This window comes from Schistocerca piceifrons, chromosome 1, assembly GCF_021461385.2.
Source record: "Schistocerca piceifrons isolate TAMUIC-IGC-003096 chromosome 1, iqSchPice1.1, whole genome shotgun sequence".
In the NCBI taxonomy this organism is placed as follows: Eukaryota; Metazoa; Arthropoda; class Insecta; order Orthoptera; family Acrididae; genus Schistocerca; species Schistocerca piceifrons.
In genome coordinates this window covers 1,058,671,673-1,058,693,482 of record NC_060138.1, presented here as the reverse complement: position 1 = coordinate 1,058,693,482, position 21,810 = coordinate 1,058,671,673, and the positions used below count along the sequence as shown (strand labels likewise).

The 21,810-nt window shown below is 45.6% G+C and overlaps 1 protein-coding gene and 1 pseudogene across 1 annotated transcript in view; one reads left to right on the top strand and one right to left on the bottom strand.

The window, feature by feature from the left end:
* LOC124796726 overlaps positions 1–21,810 on the top strand; it is a 1,132,495-nt gene that overhangs the window by 721,046 nt on the left and 389,639 nt on the right. The window lies entirely within an intron of this gene.
* LOC124722709 lies at positions 8,689–8,806 on the bottom strand (annotated as a pseudogene).

Sequence of the window (21,810 nt, the reverse complement as noted above, 5' to 3'; positions counted from 1 at the left end):
TCCACACTTCAGCCCAGGGGAAAATAAGCATTAATGGCTTGCTCTTGCCGTATGTACTTGGAGGTTCTAACCAACCTAAAAACATACTACTCCTAACAGATGTTAACTATCAGCTTGCAAATGAAGCAAATACTGACTCCAGATCAGGACGCTGCGTGTTCGAATCACGTCCGGGTCACCAGTCGGGCGGGAACGTGTAGCTATCGCCGCTTACATGTCAGTCGTGCAGTGAGCCGACTTTACGGTGGCACCCACGCACTTTGGATATGGTGAAGATGAGGCAAAGGGAATTGATAAGTACACTTGTCGGAAATGTATTTATTCTGATAAACGAGTAAATGAACACGTGACAAAAATGAAATCAGATCGCAGTGGCCATTAACTGCCGATCGCGATAATTGTCTTTGTGTAACAGTTTCACTCTAACACCGATCCCGGATGGCGTACACTCCTCGGTGACGAGCGGGTCGTCCGATCGTGTGAGCACAGAACAACCGTGGACGCGTGTCCGGAACGAAACGAACCTGTTTCTCGCGATTGCTGGGGCGTCGTGTATTTCGCGGACGCGACGAAGCGAAGTCAGAAACGAACGGGAAGCGCCATACAAATTCCGTACCCGTCTGTGGGTAGCTCGCGTTAAGGTCGACCCACGTGATCCGCGGATTGAAGTTATAGATTATCGAAATACTCGTCTGTACTGAACGGCGGCTCGGTTCGCACTGTCTTATTGACCCGCACTCGTGCGCGTCACACGTTGCCAGAATTTTGCATATCGGCAGGTATGCACGCCGAAGAATATCTCCGGTGTGTGTGGGGGGGGGGGGGGGGGGCGTTTATTATTACTATTATCATTATACGGGGTGTATCAAAACGAATCATCCGATTTTAAAAAATCATTATGTCATTCGAGATATTTGCATGGAGACCATACTGTTGGAAAGAACAAACTCTCGAGTTTTATACATGGTTCCCGCCAGGTAGCAGCAGTGTGCGCCCACTTCAGTTCTAACAAAATGGTGTCGGGACAAAAGAAAGCGTTTCATGTGCTACGTTTTAAGCAGTGCTGGTCAGTAATGACTGTTCAGTGTGACTTTCGTACTAGGTATGGTGTGGATCCTCCTACAGCACAGAACATCAGACGATGGCATGAGCAATTCCGAAAAATAGGTTGTTTGCCTAAAGGCAAATCGCCGGGCCGTCCCCGAGTGTCTGACACAGCGTTAGAACGCATCCGCCATTGTTACAGGAAGCACATACCTCGATATGCTTGAGAACTTTCTTTTCCCACAGCTGGAGACTGATTCGAACGTCTTCATTTACCAACAGGATGGGACACCGCCACAACTAATGTGTAAGTGCGGGAATTTTTAAATCAAAGTATTCCTGAACGATGGATCTGTCGCACTGGACCAAATGATTCAGCTTTACATTACTGGCCTCCAAGGTCACCGGACCTGAAGGTGTGTGATTATTTTTTGTGGCGTTTATAAAAAGTTATGTTTATGTGCCTCCGTTACCAACAACAATTAAAAAACTGAGACACCGCGTAACAGCAGCTGTGGAAGCTGTAACTCAAGACATGCTCGCTTCGGTGTGGGAACAATTTGTCTACCGCATTAACATGTACCGTGCATCTCAAGGGGGGTGGGGGGCATATTGAACAACTATGAAAAGGTATGAAAAAAGAAACTTGTAAGTATGACGTTCTTAGAAAAACTAAATTCACTGTATATGTTTATTAGTTTCAGAAATATAGACGTGCCAAATCGGATGATCCTTTCTGATACACCCTGTATACTGCTCATGCGCTATAGAAATTGTAATTTTGACTCACGAAGAATGTCTGATTAGATACGAGACAGGGCTTGAAGACTAATATTGGCAGATGAAACGAATGCGTACATAAATAAATTTAGAAAAATGTGAATCTGGATGGTCGGAAGGTGATTTGAGCGGCCGTTCTCCTGAATGCGGGTCCAGTTGCGACACTGCGGCTTTTGTCTACGAGTGTCGCTATAAAAATTGATTAATTTCCATGCAGTCATAAAAAATTAGGGTTATTACCACAATCGTCAGCAAGTTACAGCAATTCTGCATGTACCTCCATACACCTCGCACAAGCCACCTCACGGTGTGTGGCGGAGGGTACTCTGTGGACCACTTTCACCTCGCCCTTTCCTCTTTCCAGTCTCATAGTGGTAAATAAGTCTATTTTCGATTCAGTATTAACTATTAAGTAAATAAAAATATCAACATTATAGATATTCACTACTTCATCTGATTAAGGGAATCAGATTTAAAATCAGAAGGCCCCCAAATGCGGAGTATTAGGGTTCCCACCTCACCAGTCTCGCTCACTACAATTGGTTATAATCATTGTGACAGGTGGCACACAAAACAACGTCGATTTCCTCAAGAACTGTGGATTCCCGAGCAACAAGACGAAAGAGGCTTTTTTTCCAGCTACACGACGAAATAGGCTTTTTTTTCCAACCATAAACGTCTGTCTCAAATTTCTTTCAAGTCGATGAGAATCGTCTGAAAAAGCGGTCGCGCAAGTTGCCTCCAGATTTTCTCACGCACCGTTCACGAATGGAACAGAAAAGAGGGGGAGGGTGGGGGTATGATAATAGTGCATGAAGTACTCTCCACCACACACATTAAGATGACTTAATGGTATTGATGTAGGTGAGTTTCAAGACCAGGTACTAATTAATTTCCAACTTTGCTTAATCAGCCACAGACGTTTTAGTTATTATTGAATTTTGTTATATATATATATAATTACGTATTGTATGTTATTATTATATTATTAAATTTTATATATGCCTGTGCGTACCTTGACATGTCTTCCACGTAAGGACGTAACCAGTGAGGGCCAGAGAAGGGCAGCTGCCCCCTCCCCCCCGGTCACCCTCCACTCCTCACCTCCCCTCTACGGACAACATTTTTTTTTCTTCACAAACCGAACTCTTACATTAGCCCGGTAAAAAACAGACGTATCAATTCAGTATCGTTTTGAAAAAAAATGCACGAATATGGCCAGGATGGTGATTAGTACCAGTGCACTCAGAGCCATTTGTCGTGAAATCTCAAAACTATTTCGTTATTCACCACGAAACCAACATTATCTCCTCCCCCTCCCCCTCCCCGCGCCCCATATCAGAACCTGGATACGTTCTTGCTTCAGCAAATGAAATTATGCACTGCATCCGAATATATTCATACCGCTCTTGACCAGCGGTAACATACGCTCTTTCTATCGCCTTTATTTGCTTGATCAAGCGGTGAAACAACCAGATAGACTTTAAATTTACTACTTTTGAAGGACATCGTGAACGGATGATGTTTAAAGCAAGATCACAACACTGTTCTTCCGCAACTGTTGTCAGAATAACAAAAACTGTCACATTCCTGCCATATCGCGATTAATGTGACTTTAAAAGCTACATAAAAAAAGACAATGGCTCAGAGTCCATTTCCTGCCTTCTTCTCGTCTGGAAAATGACTGTTATTAAGGCGTTTTTGCAGAAGAACGGATGATGACAGAGGAGAGTCTCATCTTTAAAACTGAAGTTAGGGTGAGAATGCTGCAAACAAACAGTGTTCTATCAAGGACACTACTCCTATTTGAACATAGACACTATGACCTAAGGGGCACCTAGCTTCAATAACACTGTTAGAAAGGCTTGGTGCGATTACTGAGCTGTATTGTATATATCGTTTGTATAATCGGGAGACTCGTTGCTCTACAAAACATAACGCTATGGACACGAGTGTATCAAGCAGTACCCGGAATACGATGCCCTCTTTCGAGATGCTATAGAGACGCTGAAGAACGTACTGCCGTCGTCGAGAGGAAACACCTCCGGCATGTACCACACCATATCATGACCAACAGGAAAACAATTTTCGAATGAAACTGCCGCTATTTGATTGTAAGGTTTTTATCATTGATTTGTTTCACACTATTGCGATTTCGTCTTTATAGCCATTATCAAGTGCAGAGTTGGAAACTAAAAAAAGCTATTGCATATCTTACATTTCTGAATGACATGTCATGGTTGGTGGCAGTGTTTTGTCCATCATTAGCACAGCACGTGCGGTAACGTGTGTCTGCTCGCACTCAGATCTTATAATGCGACGACTGGTATGTATGACCACATATGAGTTGAAATATTTCGACGAGGACATGTCATTTAGACATGCCGGATATTTAATGGCTTTTTACAGTTTTCAATTTTGCACTTGATAACGGCTATAAAGCAGAAACCGCGATAGTATAAAAACAATTGAATAATAAGAAACTTTCAGTGAAATGGTGGCAATTTCATTCAAAAAGTACATTATGACTGTGATTCCCAAAGAAGGAAAAAATGGGGAAATAGTAAACAACGTAACGAAAACTCTTCCAACTATCGATAAGGGGCAGATAATAACAACGAAGCTCCCATCGCAACGATTAAACTATAGGTGCAGGAAGCTGCAATTTACCCTCAAAATAAGCAAATCCAGCGCACTACGTATACATACAAATCCAGTATTGATAATGACACGGTTGCAGAACAATCACTGGAAGCAGTTACTTCCATAAAGTATCTAGGAGTGTGCTTACGGAGCTATTTAAAGTGGAACGACGAAATAACACTAATCGCAAGTAAGGTGCCAGATCCATTGGAAGAATCCTTCGGAAATGTAGTCGTCAACAAAGGAGGTAGCTTACAAATCCCTCGTTCGACCAATACTTGAATGTTGCTAGAGGAAATATAGAAGATACAAAGAAGAGCAGCGCGTTTCGTTACAGGTCCGTGTAGTAAGCACGAAAGCATCACGGAGATGCTACAGTGGTAGACGCTGCACGAGATCCGTACTTTATCAGTGTGCTTCACTGTCAAAGCTCAGACAGCATACGACCCTGATTCCCCCTACGTATATCTCGCGAAAGGATCGTAAACATAAAATCAGAGAGCAGAGAGTTTCGAGCCCACTGAAAGTCTTACTAACAGTAGTTCTTCCCGCGAACTTTTCGCAACTGGTACAGGAAACGGGAGAATGGACAGTGGTACACGAGATATTCTCCGCCACACACCGCACTGTCACTTGCCGAATATAGATGGAGAAGTAGATAACTACGCCAAGCAGATAAACTGCTTTTTATTTTCTCACTCGGAAATAATAGTGCGCTTTCGAAAAATAGAAGCTTTCTACTTGTCATTTTGAAGGCCCGATAGTTATTTAGTAACAGTAACCTGTTAATTAATAATAGCACTGGTTTCCATAAATCAGAGAAAAATTGCAAATACAGCAATTACTACTGAAAAACAATAGCACTGACACGACAATTGAGCATGTTGTTAACACAAGACTGCTATTTAAACCTTTGTATCTTTCCTCGCTTTCAACACATCCTATGTGGTCTGCTGTTTTCACGACCAGGTAAGATTTTTTTTTTATTTTAACTTAGTAGTCGGATACACTTCCCGTCACCGCAGACGTCAGTTAACCGAAGGAAGGTGGTATTGTATGGAACTGGGGACCTAGAAACGACGGAGAGGCTTCGTCCCGGCAGTAGCCCTCAGTGGTTCACAACCCTACAACAGGCTACAGCAGTCTACCAACCCCACCGCCGTCCCACACCGAACCCAGGGTTATTGTGCTGGTCGGCCCCCAGTGAACCCCCTTCCCCCCCTCCCCCCCCCCCCCTCCCGGGAACGTCTCACACGAGACGAGGGTAACCCCAATGTTTGCGAGGTAGAGTAATTATGGTGTACGCGTAAGTTGAGAAAGTGCTTGCGGAGTAATCGCCGACACAGTGTAACATAGGCGGAATAACGGGAACCAGCCCGTATTCGCCGAGGCAGATGGAAAACCGCCTTAAAAATCGTCCACAGACTGGCCGGCACACCGGACCTCGACACCAATCCGCCGGGCGGATTCGTGCCGGGGACTGGCACACCTTCCCGTACGGAAAGTAGTGTTTTAGACCGAACGGCTAACCGGGCGGGCTGAAAGAAGGTTAGTGATGTGGCACCATCTGTCGATGAATCGTGTGAACTTTGTTCTGTTATTTGGTTGATTGGGGGAAGGCACCAAACAGGGTGGCCTTGGTCCCATCGTCTTAGGAAAGGATGGGGAAGGAAGTCGGCCGTGCCCTGTCAAAGGAACCATCCCGGTATTTGCCTGAAGTGATTTCGTGCAATCAAGGAAAATCTAAATCAGGATGGCCGGACGCGAGTTTGAACCGTCGTCGTCCCGAAAGCGAGTCCAGTATGCTAACCACTGCGCCACCTCGCTCGGTCTTTGTGTTTTGTATTACCGCATTTTAACTGTATGCGTATCGTATTTCCTGAGACGGAGATTGCGGACGAGCCTGCATTTGCCTACACGGACATGGAAAAACGTCTAAAAAACCACACTCAGGTTATCCGGCAAATCAGACCAACTCGCAGATTCGATTCAGGTGTAGCTGATTTCGTATCTCGAAAGGTAGCGTACTGCGCGTTAAGTTACACGAGCAGGTCAGTGCTACTCAAACCTCTCACAAGAAGACCAGCGGCGCTGGTGTCCGCTTACGTCATCTGTACATTCCGCTTTTAAAATTGTGTCAGTTGTACGCAGGGTGTTCGGAAATTCCCGTTACAAACTTTTAGGACTTGGAGAGGGTAGTCAGTACACAATATTTTGAATGGGAACCCATGTCCGGAAACTTACGTTTCTGTTCTACCAAAGTTTACATTCCGAAAAGTCTCAGAGTTGCTTGTGCTTGTACGCAATAGGATGACGTGTCCTACGTCCTATGGTCTACTTCTTGTGTGGTCGTAAGCATAGTTTACTTTATGAGACTCCTGTAGAGACAGAGGAAGATTTGCTGGCACGAATTCTGGCCGCTGCACCAGAAATTGAAGAGATACCATGTGGGATGGAGAGTGTGTACAGAATATTATTCGTAGGTACAATGGCTGTAACAACGTTGGTGGTCGCCACATCGAGCCGCTGTTGTAAGGCATCGGTACTGTTCTGTACGTACACATGCCGGGTTCCTTTTTGTTTTGGAATAATGTAAACGCTTAATGTTTAAGAGTTAATTCAAAGAAATGTGCTTAAGTGATGAATGAACTGTTTCGTTATATTTCCTTTTGAACTGTTACCTAATAACTGTACTGCGTCACGCCTAATTCAGTTCCTCAAGCAGAATTGGATGTTTTTAAGTGCATACAATGCACATAGTACAAAAGTTTATGGTAATGACAATAAAAGCCGTATTTTAGATTAATATGGGAAAAAGGTCATTAGTTTGTTCTGAAATGAAACAGTTATATCATCTTTGAATTATACGATGTCTATCATGAGTTAAAGATTAAGCAATATATAGATACAATGATGGCGCTTGCTATTGCATGAGACGCTATAGGATCTCTCTGTGAGAATAGATATACAGTTATAAACAAAAGTGTGACGAAGTCACTTAGGACGGTAGCTACCAATCTAGTAAATATGGTAGATCTGTAGGACGCATTAAAAGTCATACGGCAGGCGAAGAACTACTTTATTTATCGCAAAGTATGCGTGATGCGTTTCGGAATTACTTCCATGTTCAGAAATCTAAACTAGAAATATAACAAACGAACTGGTATACAAAATTATGTTACGATATTTTTTGAGATACTAATAACTAAACAACATTAAATAAAAGTGCAAACACAATCCATTCCACCATTTGTGTGCGTGACATGAGATGATAGACTAGTAAGCGAGTTTCCATAACACTGGGATAGGAAGACAAAACTGCCACTCGGTGGCAACAGGGTAAACGTGGTGGCGCCGTGTCATGTATACTATGACAGTAAATTATATAAAATGATAAATTAAAAAGTTGTAAATCAGTGCACATGGAAAAAAACACGATGTAATGAGCCATTTTAATATCGTTAAGAAAACGTTAAAAACGTTACATATGGATAATAAGATCCAAGTACGTGGTGCTGTGCCCCCAAAGACGTAGGAAGGTCATTAACCACTAATCGCAACAACAATATAATTTATTGTCAGCCGATATCAACCCAACATTATAGTTGCATGTGCTGGTTAAGTTACATATTTTAGGACTGTCGGCCCTCATGCCGTAGTCTTTCTGTGCTCGTCGTGCGTTGCGTCCTTTGTAAGGCTGGATGCTGTGGTGCAATGGTGTCCAGTGAAATTTCTCCAAAGTTCTCTAACGCCGCAGCTCAAACACCTTCTGCATTGTGCTCGTAAGATTAACGTTATTGCCTCCCCGTATTGCTCTTGAGAACCAGTACTACACTCAGTGAGTATAGCAGCGGCTTGCCGAAGTGGACCGCTTGCATGATGATCACTGTCTCTGCGTAAACACTGGCATATGTTGTTGGAAGGCGTATATTCGTTCTGTTTGGAAAGCGGGGCATAAGAAGATAGTACCCGATGTATGTTTGATCAGTCATTTTATACCTGCCAAAACTAAACTCCGCCCGAGCAAGCCATGAAGGCCCAAGGGTAGCGACCGACTTACGTGTCATCCTCAGCCCAAGGCGTCAATAGATGCGGATATGGAGGGGCATGTGGTCAGCACACAGTTCTCCAGGCTGTATGTCAGTTTACGAGACCGCAGCCGCTACTTCTCAATCAAGTAGCTCCTCAGTTTCGCTTCAGATTGGCTGACTGCACCCCGCTAACCAACAGCGCTTGGTAGACTGGATGGTCACCCATCGAAGTGCTAGCCCAACCCGACAGCGCTTAACTACGGTGATCTGACGGGAACCGGTGTTACCACTGCGGCAAGGCCGTTTACGTCTACCTGTCGAGGGAGTACTTTAATGCCGTCAGGCATTGCTCCTCCATTGAGACTAGCCGATTCGAGACGGCAAGACTCAATGGAGGAGCTACTCTTTTGGAGATGTCCAGCGCAGTTGTGGATGAAACGTTAGGAACAGAAGAGTTTCGTGGACCACGACTTATACCCCGAAAGGTTCACTAGCAGCAATGTCATCCGGTCGTGAAAGCCTTCATTCTATGATCCACAATGATGACTGTAGTTTGCTATTACGCAGTCGAAAGAACAGGACTGTGATGCCATCTACATTACGGTATTCCACAGTGGCAGCTACAAGGGGACAGTGTGATCAAGTACTGTATGTTGGAGATTTCGTGGAGGTGGCGTAAAGGCTAGGTGATCAGACACCTATGTGCTGCCGATTGCCTCACACGTGACACGTGACTTTCTCTTACTTAGGAACTCACCGACTCCCATCATACGGTGACAAGCACAACTAAAACATCGTATACTTACTTTGAGTCACGTATACCGTATTTCTGAGTGCAGTTGGAAATTATACATGGGGATGACAACGCACAGTTACACGTAATGTGTAAGTTGCGGCTCAAGTGCAGTTTTTAGTGGGCTCTTTCTCGTTTCGGTAGGCTTCTCGGCGGGAGGCGCAGGCGGAAGAGTAAGAGCCGGCGCCAGGGAGACCTGCCCCCCTGCTGTTGGACAATTAACTGCTGCTTTGCATACAATGTCGAGCACCGAAATGCCGCCTGCTCTAGCTCATATTTAGCTGTTCGTGTTCAGAAATTTATTACGACGCTTGTCTCGCTCACTGCGAGGCAAATGAAAAGATTGTTACCTGTAGTAGCAGGTTAGTGCTGAACACCTATCTCGGAGAGGGAAGATTAATACCCGTAGTAAACTACACTGCCCCTCTCTTAAGTTACGAGAACGTAATGAAAAGTGAGTTAGTGTTCAGTACCAGTTTTCTAATTCATAACTGCAACCAGCATCACTAGTTTTGAATTACCTTTCCGAAACTGGTTTTGGGCTTAGAACCATCATCAGATGGAGCGAGAAATTCTTCACAAATTTCCACATGATTAAAAGCTCTCGTATTTCCAGTGGAGTGGCAGCATTAAGATATCGCAATGTTTAGACGAAATGTCGTCATCGTCGCCAGAAGATGATAAGTATGGCACATGTCAAAATGTCGCGGTATCTTATCGCTGCCGACCGCCTGGAAACCTGAGAGTTTTCCATCAGTAGTATACGCCGGGGAGTCTACATTTCCAAATTTTTGTATTTTTTCTCAAGAAAAAGATTTTTTTATATGCTGCAACATACAGACCAGCCTGTAGGTAGAGTGGCTCGTGGTTCGGCTTGTGAAACATTGTGGAAGCCGCTCTCTGTATACAAGCTGTATAGGAGGGATAGCAAATATTTTCGGACGTAGCGATAGAGACTAAATACGAACATCGAAAAAAGTTTTGCATCACCTCGGTTTCGTTATTTCCGGAACATGTACAGAAAATTGAAATAGACATCAACATAAACATCATTTCCGCCTTTTTTATTGCTCCTGAGAACCACACGTTCCACGTTGTATCACCACACAGCGAGACCTTCAGAGGGGGTGGCCCAGATTGCTGTACACTCCCGTACCTGTAATACCAAGTAGCACGTCCTCTTGCACTGATGCATCCATGTATTCATTGTGGCATACTATCCACAAGTTCATCAAGGCACTGTTGGTCCAGATTGTACCACTCCTTAACGGCGATTCGGCGTAGATCCCTCAGAGTGGTTGGTGGGTCACGTCTTCCGTAAACATCCATTTTCAATCAATCCCAAGCATGTTCGATAGGGTTCAAGTCTGGAGAACATGCTGGCCACTCTAGTCGAGCGATTTCATTAGCTCTGAAACCGCGCGACCGCTAGGATCGCAGGTTCGAATCCTGCCTCGGGCATGGACGTGTGTGATGTCCTTAGGTTAGTTAGGTTTAAGTAGTTCTAAGTTCTAGGGGACTGATGACGTCAGATGTTAAGTCCATAGTGCTCAGAGCCATTTTTTTATGTCATTATCCTGAAGGAAGTCATTCACAAGATGTGCACGATGGGGGCGCGAATAGTCGTCCATGAAGACGAATGCCTCGCCAAAGTGCTGAAGATATGGTTGCACTATCAGTCGGAGGATGGCATTCACGTATCGTACAGCCGTTACGACGCCTCCCATGACAACCTGCGATGTACGCCGGCCCCACATAATGCCACCCCAAAATAGCAGGGAACCTCCACGTTGCTACACCCGCTGGACAGTGTGTTTAAGGCGTTCAGGCTGACGGGGTTGTCTCCAAACATGTTTCCGAAGATTGTCTGGTTGAAGGCATATGCGATACTCATCAGTGAAGGGAACGTGACGCCAATCCTGAGCGGTTCATTCGGCATGTTACTGGGCTCATCTGTACCCGCTGCATGGTGTCGTCGTTGCAAACATGGACCTCGCCATGGACGTCGGAAGTTGCGCATCATGCTGCCCATTGCGCACAATTTGAGTCGTAACGCGACGTTATGTGGCTGCATAAAAAAGCATTATTCAACATGGTGACATTGCTGTCAGGGTTCCTCCGAGCCATAATCAGTAGGTAGCGGTCATCCACTGCAGCAGTAGCCCTTGGGCGGCCTGAGTGAAGCATGTCATCGACAGTTCCTGTCTCTCTGTATCTCCTCCACGTCCGAACAACATCGCTTTGGTTCGCTCCGAGACGCCTGGACACTTCCCTTGTTGAGAGCAACGCGAACGCGATCGAACCGCGGTATTGACCGCCTAGGTATGGTTGAACTACAGACAACGAAAGCCGTGTATCTCCTTCCTGTTGGAATGACTGGAACTGATCGGCTGTCGGACCCCCTCCTCCTAATAGGCGCTGCCCATGCACAGTTGTTTACATCTTTAGGCGGGTTAGTGACATCTCTGAACAGTCAAAGAGACTGTCTGTGATACAACATCCACAATCAACGTCTATCTTCAAAAGTTCTGGGAACCGGGATGATGCAAAACTTTTTTTGATGTGTGTAGAATAAAATTCATAGTATCGGGTAGTTGTAATTAAAATGCAGCTACTGACAGTGGTCAAGTGTGGCCTGTAATTATGTTATGGCAGATGCGTTAATGCGGACCCTGTTTATGCTGGAAAACAGATTAGTTCCAACTCTGGCCACCAGGTGCAAATCTGGGTTGTACCCTGTGTGCACATCCACGCTGCCATTTGATAAGCTACAAAGTGAGTGAACAGCATGGCTATCGAGAAGAGAGACGATGCGCTGTCTTTGAAACTTAAGTGAACGGGAGCAATTGTAGCGCTGCATTTAGAGAGTATCGCTGACTGAAAGGTCTAAGAAGAGACTCGATTTGAGACCTGAGTTTCTCCTGGCGTATACAATTTCCAAACAACTTACGGGAATATTATCTGGCCAAATTCCCCTAAGTAGTTTGAAAAGAGACTCGAAGTCATCAAAACGTTTAAAGAAGATGATAATGAGATTCGAAAACATGGGTGAGCTTGGTGTGGCACCTGGAAGAGGCAGGCCTCCTATCCCGGAAGAGATTGCGGCATTGCAAACGCCGACTATCGTGCAAGAACGCACTTAACATAAATAAAAGACGCGAGGGCTCTTTAATTGTAATTGTGTCCTTTATTCCTCGAGGAATGTGTGATAACGACGATTTGGTGGGAGGGTTTTGCTACTGGGAAGCTATGGTAGGCCGTTGCGAAGCGATTTCCAGCCGGTGATAGTGTGAACATACCATAATTTTTCGAATGCTGTACACCTATAAATGATAATCACGGTACTTGTCAGGAATACTATGCTGTTGGAACGTAAATTTATTGTGGTTGGTGTTCCCACATACCACGAGATGTGTGCGGAAAGTGAGCAGATTACTATTCCTGTAAAAAATTACGTCTGTCTAGCCATAGAGGGATGTGGGGAACTGCCATTTCGACGCATTGACGTGTATATCCAACGAAAGGGGTTACAGATTCATATCGTAAACAGCTGCACAATATAACAATTCGAGGGTTCAACAGGGTCTGCTGTAGTGTACAAACAGGGCAGGGCTGTAACATTATGGAAACACAGGACGCCCTCTCGTCAGCTCTTCTAAGCAGATCCTCAAATGTTGTTTGTCAGACTGTCGACTGTGTTGTTTATTACAGTACACCAACCCATATCAGTGATGTCCTTACAACCCTCTCATCTGAGGGAGCTCTGTTGATTATCCCGTAATGCCGGAGGCCTGTGCTTTACAACAACTGTTTGGCAGAGTCTTGGAGGGATGCAGTAACTTCTGGAAGTGCTGACTGAAAATACCTGCCGTCTACTTTCGAAACCGATTGGCTGTAAGACTTAAATGTCATATAATTTCCTAGAGCTGAGGAGAATCAAGACACCTAGCCGGTGTGATTGTGGATGTAATTTTCTCAGACACTATAGACATACCAATAATAACTGCACTGCTTGTCTGAAATATGTATGTGCTGGAGAGTAAAGTTACTGTGGTCAGTGTTCTGACATGTGCAAAGAAAATCATGTGGGTGGGGCTACGTCTGGTCGTAAGGGAGGCATACGTTAGATGTGGAAAATTGAGACTTCGACACATCGATAGCCGTAAGGAGTGTGAAAGATTTTATGTGGAAAAAATATGGCCAGTCGTAAGGAGTGTACAGATGTACGTGGGAAACTGATATTTCCAGAGCCACAGTCCTCAGGAGGAGGTGCTTCTGATATTTCGCTCATTATCGAATGTCACCAGACTGGCGCTCCATTCATAATATTTTAATTACACTGATAAATATGCGGCTGGTTTGCTAGGACGACTGTGCTTGGTGTCCGGTCGCGTGGCAGAGTTAGCCAGTGGCCATACGAATGGACATTTCTGGCTTAAGGCGCGAGCCACCGCCGAGCCTCCCGAACCGGACAGATGGGGTACAGCGGTGCAGTTGATGTAATCGTTTCGCCCTCTGAGCAGGTGAATAGCGAACTAACACTCAGTACGTGATGGACAGCCTTCAGGATCAAGTGTGTTGCACCTATTCTCCTATTTTTATGCGGAAATTTGAAAAGTTATGGCGGGTGTTTGCAATGGACGATTATCCCCGCCCCCCATGTAAATTTATCGGCTGATTCCTTAGCAGTCACGGTAACAGTCTCTCAACGCCTGAGCGCCCGGAACGGCCGGCGTGTGGATGCTGGGAGATGAGTGTGCAGCTGCCGGCGTAACCAATGTGCGGCAGTGACCTACAGATGTTTCCGTGACCTCCAACATCTGTGACAGCTATTACGGAACGGATTGTGGTTAAAGTGTATGTCTTTCTAAAGTGGCCTGTCCATGTGGTGACGGCTGCCGTGTGTGGCATTCAAGTTCTTCTTAATACATCCCTGTGATCTGTCTTGCAGTGGAAAGGTGGAGTGGTATTTGTTTAAATGAAGGTGGATCTGTTACTATTCTATCAAGTGGCAGATCCTTTCCTCTCCTACTTCTACCTGGAGTAGCAGAGAGAACTTGGAAATTCTATAGTGCTTCAAAAAATACAGTTAGCAGACTCGTAGGTGGTCTGGAATCACACAAACGTGACAGCATAAATTCCCGCCGAAATCTGAAATTACAGCTATCATCTTACACAGCACTGCTTCCAATCACGACGTTAAATTTCCGATTGATCAATTTATCGTTTCCAATGCTGGTATTGTTAGCACACTCCAGTCAAACCCCTGCGCTGTATACTGCAAACTGTTTAAGGACATAGTGCAAATTAGCTGAAATTTGAATTTCTCATTACCATTTTCGGCTACCTTCAACACAATCTATTTCCCAGTAAATAACCAAACTGTGCCAGTATCCACTAACAGGACGCAAGGAAAATCCAGAAGAGGGGAAGAGTAGGATTTTGATTCCAGGCAATTGCGGGGTCGAATCGCGGTTAGCTCACCAAATTTCCTATCAAATATGCCAGTCCTAGCGTACAAGAATATGAAGCATGGAAGAACGGTCCCACCCACAGTGCATCAATTTAATTAATTAGTCAGTGAATTTGATTGAATAGGGTAAAGTAAATGCACTATTTGCACGATATTCACAGATTTTGGGGATTTACCAGGTATCTGCTACCTTTTTTTTTTAGGACAAAAGAATGGTTAGTGTGGTTTCCAGTAGCGCGTACCATATGCCTGCTGAACAGAAAGTAGCCACTTGAGGGGAGAAGGGGAGAGAGAGAGAGAGAGAGAGAGAGAGAGAGAGAGAGAGAGAGAGAGAGAGAGAGAGAGAGACGATTTTTCCAGGTATCAATACCTGATGCTTAGTCCAACAGCAATTAACCAGAGGGGCATGGGGAAGGGGAGGAGGTGATGGAGGGAGGGAAACTGCTTCTACCAGCGTCCCCTGTTTGGGGTACTGTGAACCATCTCAGTATCTGCACAGTGTAGTGAGCACATAAGCAGCTGCTTCCACTGAAGTTGTGTGAAAGGTGCGTGTTTAAGATCAAAACAGGAAGTGAGTCTGGTATCAGATTTTGAAGCAAGCCCTCTTTTCGATGTGCACACATAAAAAAAAGTTTTACATCACCTCGGTCCCAAGAGTTCCAGAACCTGTACAGAAAATTCAAATAGAGATCAACCTAAACTTCATTTCTGCAGTTTTTATTGCTCATCAAAACCACACATTGCATGTTGTACCACCACACAGTGAGACCTTCAGAGGTGGTGGTCCAGATTTCTGTACACACAGGCACTTGTAATACCCAGTAGCACGTCCTCTTGCATTGATGCATGCCTGTATCTGTCGTGGCATACTATCCAAAAGTTCATCAAGGCACTGTTCGTCCAAATTGTCCCACTCCTAAACGGCGCTTCGGCATAGATCCCTCAGAGTGGTTGGTGGGTCACGTCGTCCACAAACAGCCCTGTTTAGTCTAGCCCAGGCATAATCGATAGGGTTCATGTCTGGAGAACATGCTGGCCACTCTAGTCTAGCGATTTCGTTAACCTGAAGGAAGTCATTCACAAGATGTGCACGATGGAGGCGTGAATTGTCGTCCATGAGGACTAATGGTTTGCCAATATGCTGCCAATATGGTTGCACTATCGGTCGGAGGATGGCATTCACGTATCGTACAGCCATTACGGCACCTTCCATGACCTCCAGCGGCATACGGCATACGTCAGCCCCACATAATGCCACCCCAAAACAGCAGGGAACTTCCACCTTGCTGCACTCGCTGGACAGTGTGTTTAAGACGGTCAGCTTGACTGGGTCGCCTCCAAACACGTCTCTGACTATTGTCTGGTTGATGGCATATGTGACACTCACCAGTGAAGAGAACGTGATGCCAATCCTGAGTGGTCCATTCGGCATGTTGTTGGGCCCATCTGTACCGCGCTGCATGGTGTCGTGGTTTGAAGTTACACATCATGGAGTCTATTGTGCATAGTTTGAGTCGAACACGACTCCTGTGGCTGAACGAAAAGCATTATTCAGCATGGCGGCGTTGCTGTCAGGGTTCTTCCGAGCCATAATCCGTAGGTAGAGGTCATACACTGCAGTAGTAGCCCTTGGGCGACCTAAGCGAGGCATGTCATCGACAGTTCCTGTCTCTCTGTATCTCCTCTATGGCGTCACCGCCAGACACCACACTTGCTAGGTGGTAGCCTTTAAATCGGCCGCGGTCCGTTAGTGTACGCCGGACCCCCGTGTCGCGACTATCAGTGATAGCAGACCGAGCGCCGCCACACGGCAGGTCTAGAGAGACTCCCTAGCACTCGGCCCAGTTGTACAGCCGACTTTGCTAGCGATGGTTCACTGACTACATACGCTCTCATTTGCAGAGACGACAGTTTAGCATAGCCTTCAGCTACGTCATTTGCTACGACCTAGCAAGGTGCCATATTCAGTAATTAGAATGAATTCTGAACAGAGAATATTGTGAATCATGTACCGTCAAGAGCGACGTTGATCATTAATGGATTAAAGTTAAGTATCTTACTAATTACGTCCGCTTTCTGAATTCTAATTCCTTGTCATGTTCCTGACCTCACATCAGTATAGTCCTTCCCTCCTCACGCCAGCCTGCGTGAGCTAAAACGCGTGCATTTCGGCCTCCATTCGTAACACGGTGTTGGCTCTTCTGCCAACACAACATCCTTTATGTCCGAACAACATCGCTTTGGTTCACTCCGAGACGCCTGGACACTTCCCTTGTTGCGAGCCCTTCCTGGCACAAAGAAACAATGCGGACGCGATCGAACAGCGGTACTGACCATCTGGGCATGGTTGAACTACAGACAACACGAGCCATGTGCCTCCTTCCTGATAGAATGACTGGAACTGATGGTATGTCAGACCCCCCTCCGTCTAATAGGCGCTGCTCATTCATGGTTGTTTACATCATTGGGCGGGTTTAATGACATCTCTGAACAGTCAAAGGGACTGTGTTTTTGTTACAATATCAACAGTCAACGTCTATCTTCAGGAGTTCTGGGAACTGGGGCGATGCAAAACTTTTTTTGATGTGTGTATTTTACAAGACCTGCATCTTCCAAAATTAAATAGCAGAGAATGATCAGCTGTTCCCACCAAATAGAGAGATCCGACGTCTGCAAATTTGTATGCAAATTAAATTTCATAAATAAACAATGCGGTATTATGCCCTCTGCAGTGTAGTTGAATTTCCTGTCGTTGGATCTTCCAATCCACCAGCCCAGCACAACTGAGCGATTTTTCCCGCGAATTTTTTCTGGGAGGGGTGGGGAGGGAGGAGAGGAGGCATGGGGGTTGGGCCAACCTCTGGTTGTGGCATTGTGCACTAGCTCAGTCGAACCTTGCAAATCAATGTTAGCACACATTTTACGTCAAGACAAAACCTCCAATCTGCAGCAGTGTAATTACGGAATTAGGGTGGACAGGGTAATACTTGCAAATTCCGCACCAACAACTCTGCACATACTGATTTTCCTGGGAATTTTGTTTCTTAGGGGTTAGGGGGAAAGGAAGGCTGGGCGATTTCCCAGAGGGGGAGAGGTGGAAGAAGCAGCACAGTAAGTGAAGGGGATGGGGAGGGTTGGGGGTTTCTCAGATCCTGAGGGGGTCACAAGTCAAGGAGAGGGGAGGGGAGGGGTGTGAGATTTCTCAGAAGTAGTCATTATCCCCAGAGGGTCATAAATCAAGAGGAGGGGGCTTAATAAATCACTTAGCATAACAATAGGTTTGCCCCTGATTGTATGTATGTATGTATGTATGCAACATGCATTAACAAACTGCTGATTCTGTCTTTACCCTACTACTCACACATTGCATATGAACACAGAGTGCCTACACTCAACTGCCTCTCAGGGGCATAAATGAATTATAAAAGATGCCTATAGTCCCTTGAAAGCTTCAGTGAACATTTTATCTCTAACAAAAGTTGTTCCCCACGATGTGTTCTATCACCATTAAAGGTTCGTCACAAAGACTTTGAAACACTGTATAAATTATTGCCAGAGGAGCGAAGGAAAAAGCAAACACCATCATGAGAACTTGACCACAGCTGTATGCCAGGCCCTATGGACACCCTCGATATTGTGTGGCATAGTTGCACTGATCTGCTGTTATGTCTGTCTGTTTTTCACAGCCAAACCAATTTCTTCCTAAGTTTGTATACGGTATTTCAAGGGCGTTGATCGTTGAAATTTTCATACTTCTGGTGAGATACTTTATTTGTGAATACATATTGTCCATAACTGTTAGCGACTCTGTGGTCTGTAGGTCACATGCTTGCCACAACGTACTTCAGTAGGAGTGTGTGTGTGTGTGTGTGTGTGTGTGTGTGTGTGTGTGTGTGTGTGTGTGTGTGTGTGTCGTTTGCATTTGCTGAAATTAGCTTAAAGCGCCTGGTGCATACAAACAGCAGTAACCTGTTAACATTTGCTGTTCTTACACAACTTCTTGGTAACTAAAGAAAATGCAAAACAATCAAAGATGTCCGTCTTTACTTTCTTCCCACACGATGTTGTAGAACTGAAAGTGAGTATATGCTAGTATCGTGTCACCGTTGTTACCGAATGATCAGCGCCACTTATAGAAGAAATCCTTCGGCGCATTCCAGCGGCGCCCAAGACGCGAGTTCCTCGGGCCGGGATGCGTTGGGATGGGTAGGGATGAGGCTGGAACGGAACGAATGTATCGCCGGCGGCCGCTGGCTGAATAATTACCTGTCCAGGCGTACACTCGCTGCCCAGGGTCAGCGCCTTCTTCACAGCCAGAAACAGAGTCCTGAGTTTCAACACTCTTAGCTGTCAGAACGGCCAGCGTAATGACAGTAGCATGTAACAATGTGCACTCGACATGAGACAGGCTTATGTGTTACCCTAGCAAAGCTACCGACGCTCTTTCCTGCCCATTCACGGGCGTTGTAGGCGAGGAATGATTGGCTGGACGCTTACCTACCTGCCGTGATTAATCTATCTACAAGCAAGCTTGGTAACCTGAAAATACATATTTATTCAAAAAGATTAATGCGGGCACAAAGCGTATTCTTTAGTGAAATGACGTACATGATCCACCGTAATACAAAGTGGTAAACGACTTCCATAAAATTTTTGTGCTTATACACTGACGGAAAAAAACTTCGCAATACCAAGGAGGATCTGTGGGACATAAACGAGTGAAAGTTTGCAGTCGTATTTCTAGAGCTGAAAGATTATGTCCATTAAAATTTTGCACCAGCCGCATTAGAGTGGCGTTAGTAGGGCACTATGAGGGTGCAAATCGGCTTTGCTTACAATACACGCTGTAACGTTCGTATGCATTGGTTACCTTTGAGATTGGACGCGGTGAGTTGATGGTCAGGAATGTCTCTGAGGCGACAAAGACACAATTATGAGCAACTCACAAAGTTTGAACGAGGTTGTGTAATAGGGCTACGAGAAACTGGATATTCCTTCTGCGATACTGCAGAAAGATTTGGCAGGAATGTAGCCATGACACATGATTGCGGGCAGTAGAGGTCGTGAGAATGTATAGTCGCAAGAAGACCGGGCTCCCGGCGGCCACGAGGCACTAACGAGAAGTAACAGCATCGTGCTCGGTGTAAGGCTCTGGCGCATCGTACTGTATCTGCAGCAGCAATCTGAGTTAAAGTTAGCACCGCAGAGACACAACGAATTGTTACAAATATGTCACTTCAAGGACAGCTCCGAGCCAGACTCCCTAAAGCGTGCATTTCACTGGCTCAAAAATGGTTCAAATGGCTCTGAGCACTGTGGGACTTAACACCTACCGAACGAGGTGGCGCGGTGGCTAGCACACGTATTCGGGAGGATGACGGTTCAATCCCGCATCCGGCCATCCTGATTTAGGTTTTCCGTGATTTCCCTAAATCGCTCCAGGCAAATGCCGGGATGATTCCTTTGAAAGGGCACGGCCGACTTCCTTCCCCGTCCTTCCCTAATCCGATGAGACCGATGACCACGCTGTCTGGTCTCCTCCCCCAAACAATCCAAACCAACTTGACATCTGAGGTCAACAGTCCCCTAGAACTACTTAAACCTAGCTAACCTAAGGACATGACACACATCCATGCCCGAGGCAGGATTCGAACCTGCGACTGGAGTGGTCGTGCGGTGCCGGACTGAAGCACCTAGAACCGCTCGGCCACAACGGCCGGCCCACTGACTCCAAACCAACGACATTCGCGTCTTCCGTGGTGTCAAGCGAGAGCTCAGTGGAGGGCAGGATAAAGGTCTCTTGGGTTTTCTGATGAAACCTGGTTCTACCTCGTTGCCAGTGTGTTGGTTAGAAGAAGGGCAGTCGAGCACCTGCATCCAACCTGTCTGCATGCTAGACACATTGGACCTACACCTGGAGTTATTGTCTGGGGTGCGATTTCGTATGTCGGCCAGAGTACTCTAGTGGTTATCCCAGGCACCCTGCCTTCAAATTTGTACGTCAGTCCGGTAATTCGACCTGTTGTACTCCCATTCGTGAACAGCTTTCCAGGGGGTATTTTCACACAGGATAACGCTCGCACAAATACCGCTGTTGTAATCCACCATGCTCTACTGAGTGTCGACATACTGCCTTGGGCTGCTCGATCACCAGATCTGTCTTGAATCGGGCACGTATGGGACATCATAGGATGACAACTGCAGAGTCATCCACAAAAAAACATTAACTGTCCCTGTACTGACCGACCAAGTGCCACAGGCATGGAACTCCATCCTACAAACTGACACCCGACACCTATACAACACAAGTTGCACGTTTGCATGCTTGCATTCAACATTCTGGTGGTTACATCAATTATTAACGTACCAGGATTTCACATTTGCAATGGCTTATCTCGCGTTTATGTTAACCTGTGGTCTTGCAATGTTAATCATTTAAATATGTTACGTAGACAAATACATACCCGAAATTTCTTTACTCTACATTAATTTTTTTTCATGTTGCAGTTTTTCCCGTCAGTGTGTGTATAGTTCATGTGATATTACGGATTTTGCATATGAGCTTCGCGGGTGACAGCTGATGGGTAGATGGTGGTCCATTTCCTCACAGACGCATTCCAACATACCTCCAAGTTATCTACTCCACTGCGATCGGAAGGCCAGCTACTAAAGCATACATATTTACCCAAGTATCTGTCCATTATCGTAGCTATTGCCTACAAGAATCATTGCGGTTATACACACAAGAAAGTTGCTACAAGAAACAATTACCTGAGAAGTCGACAGTCAGCCAATGTAGTGCAAACCCCTTTGTTCTCAAAACAGCATTCAGTGGTTTGTCTTTCTCTGCAGCCCAATATGTTAACCCAGTCTGCAACACATGCGCCCATGCGTTAGAATAGAGGTCGACAAAACCGAAACGTGCGGCACAATAACTGGTTGCGTGACGGAGACACCTTCGTGCACACTGTAGAAAGTCCCATACATTTCTGCCCCAACAACTTGATGAACACCTGATGAAAACAATTAGGAATTCAAGCAGGACC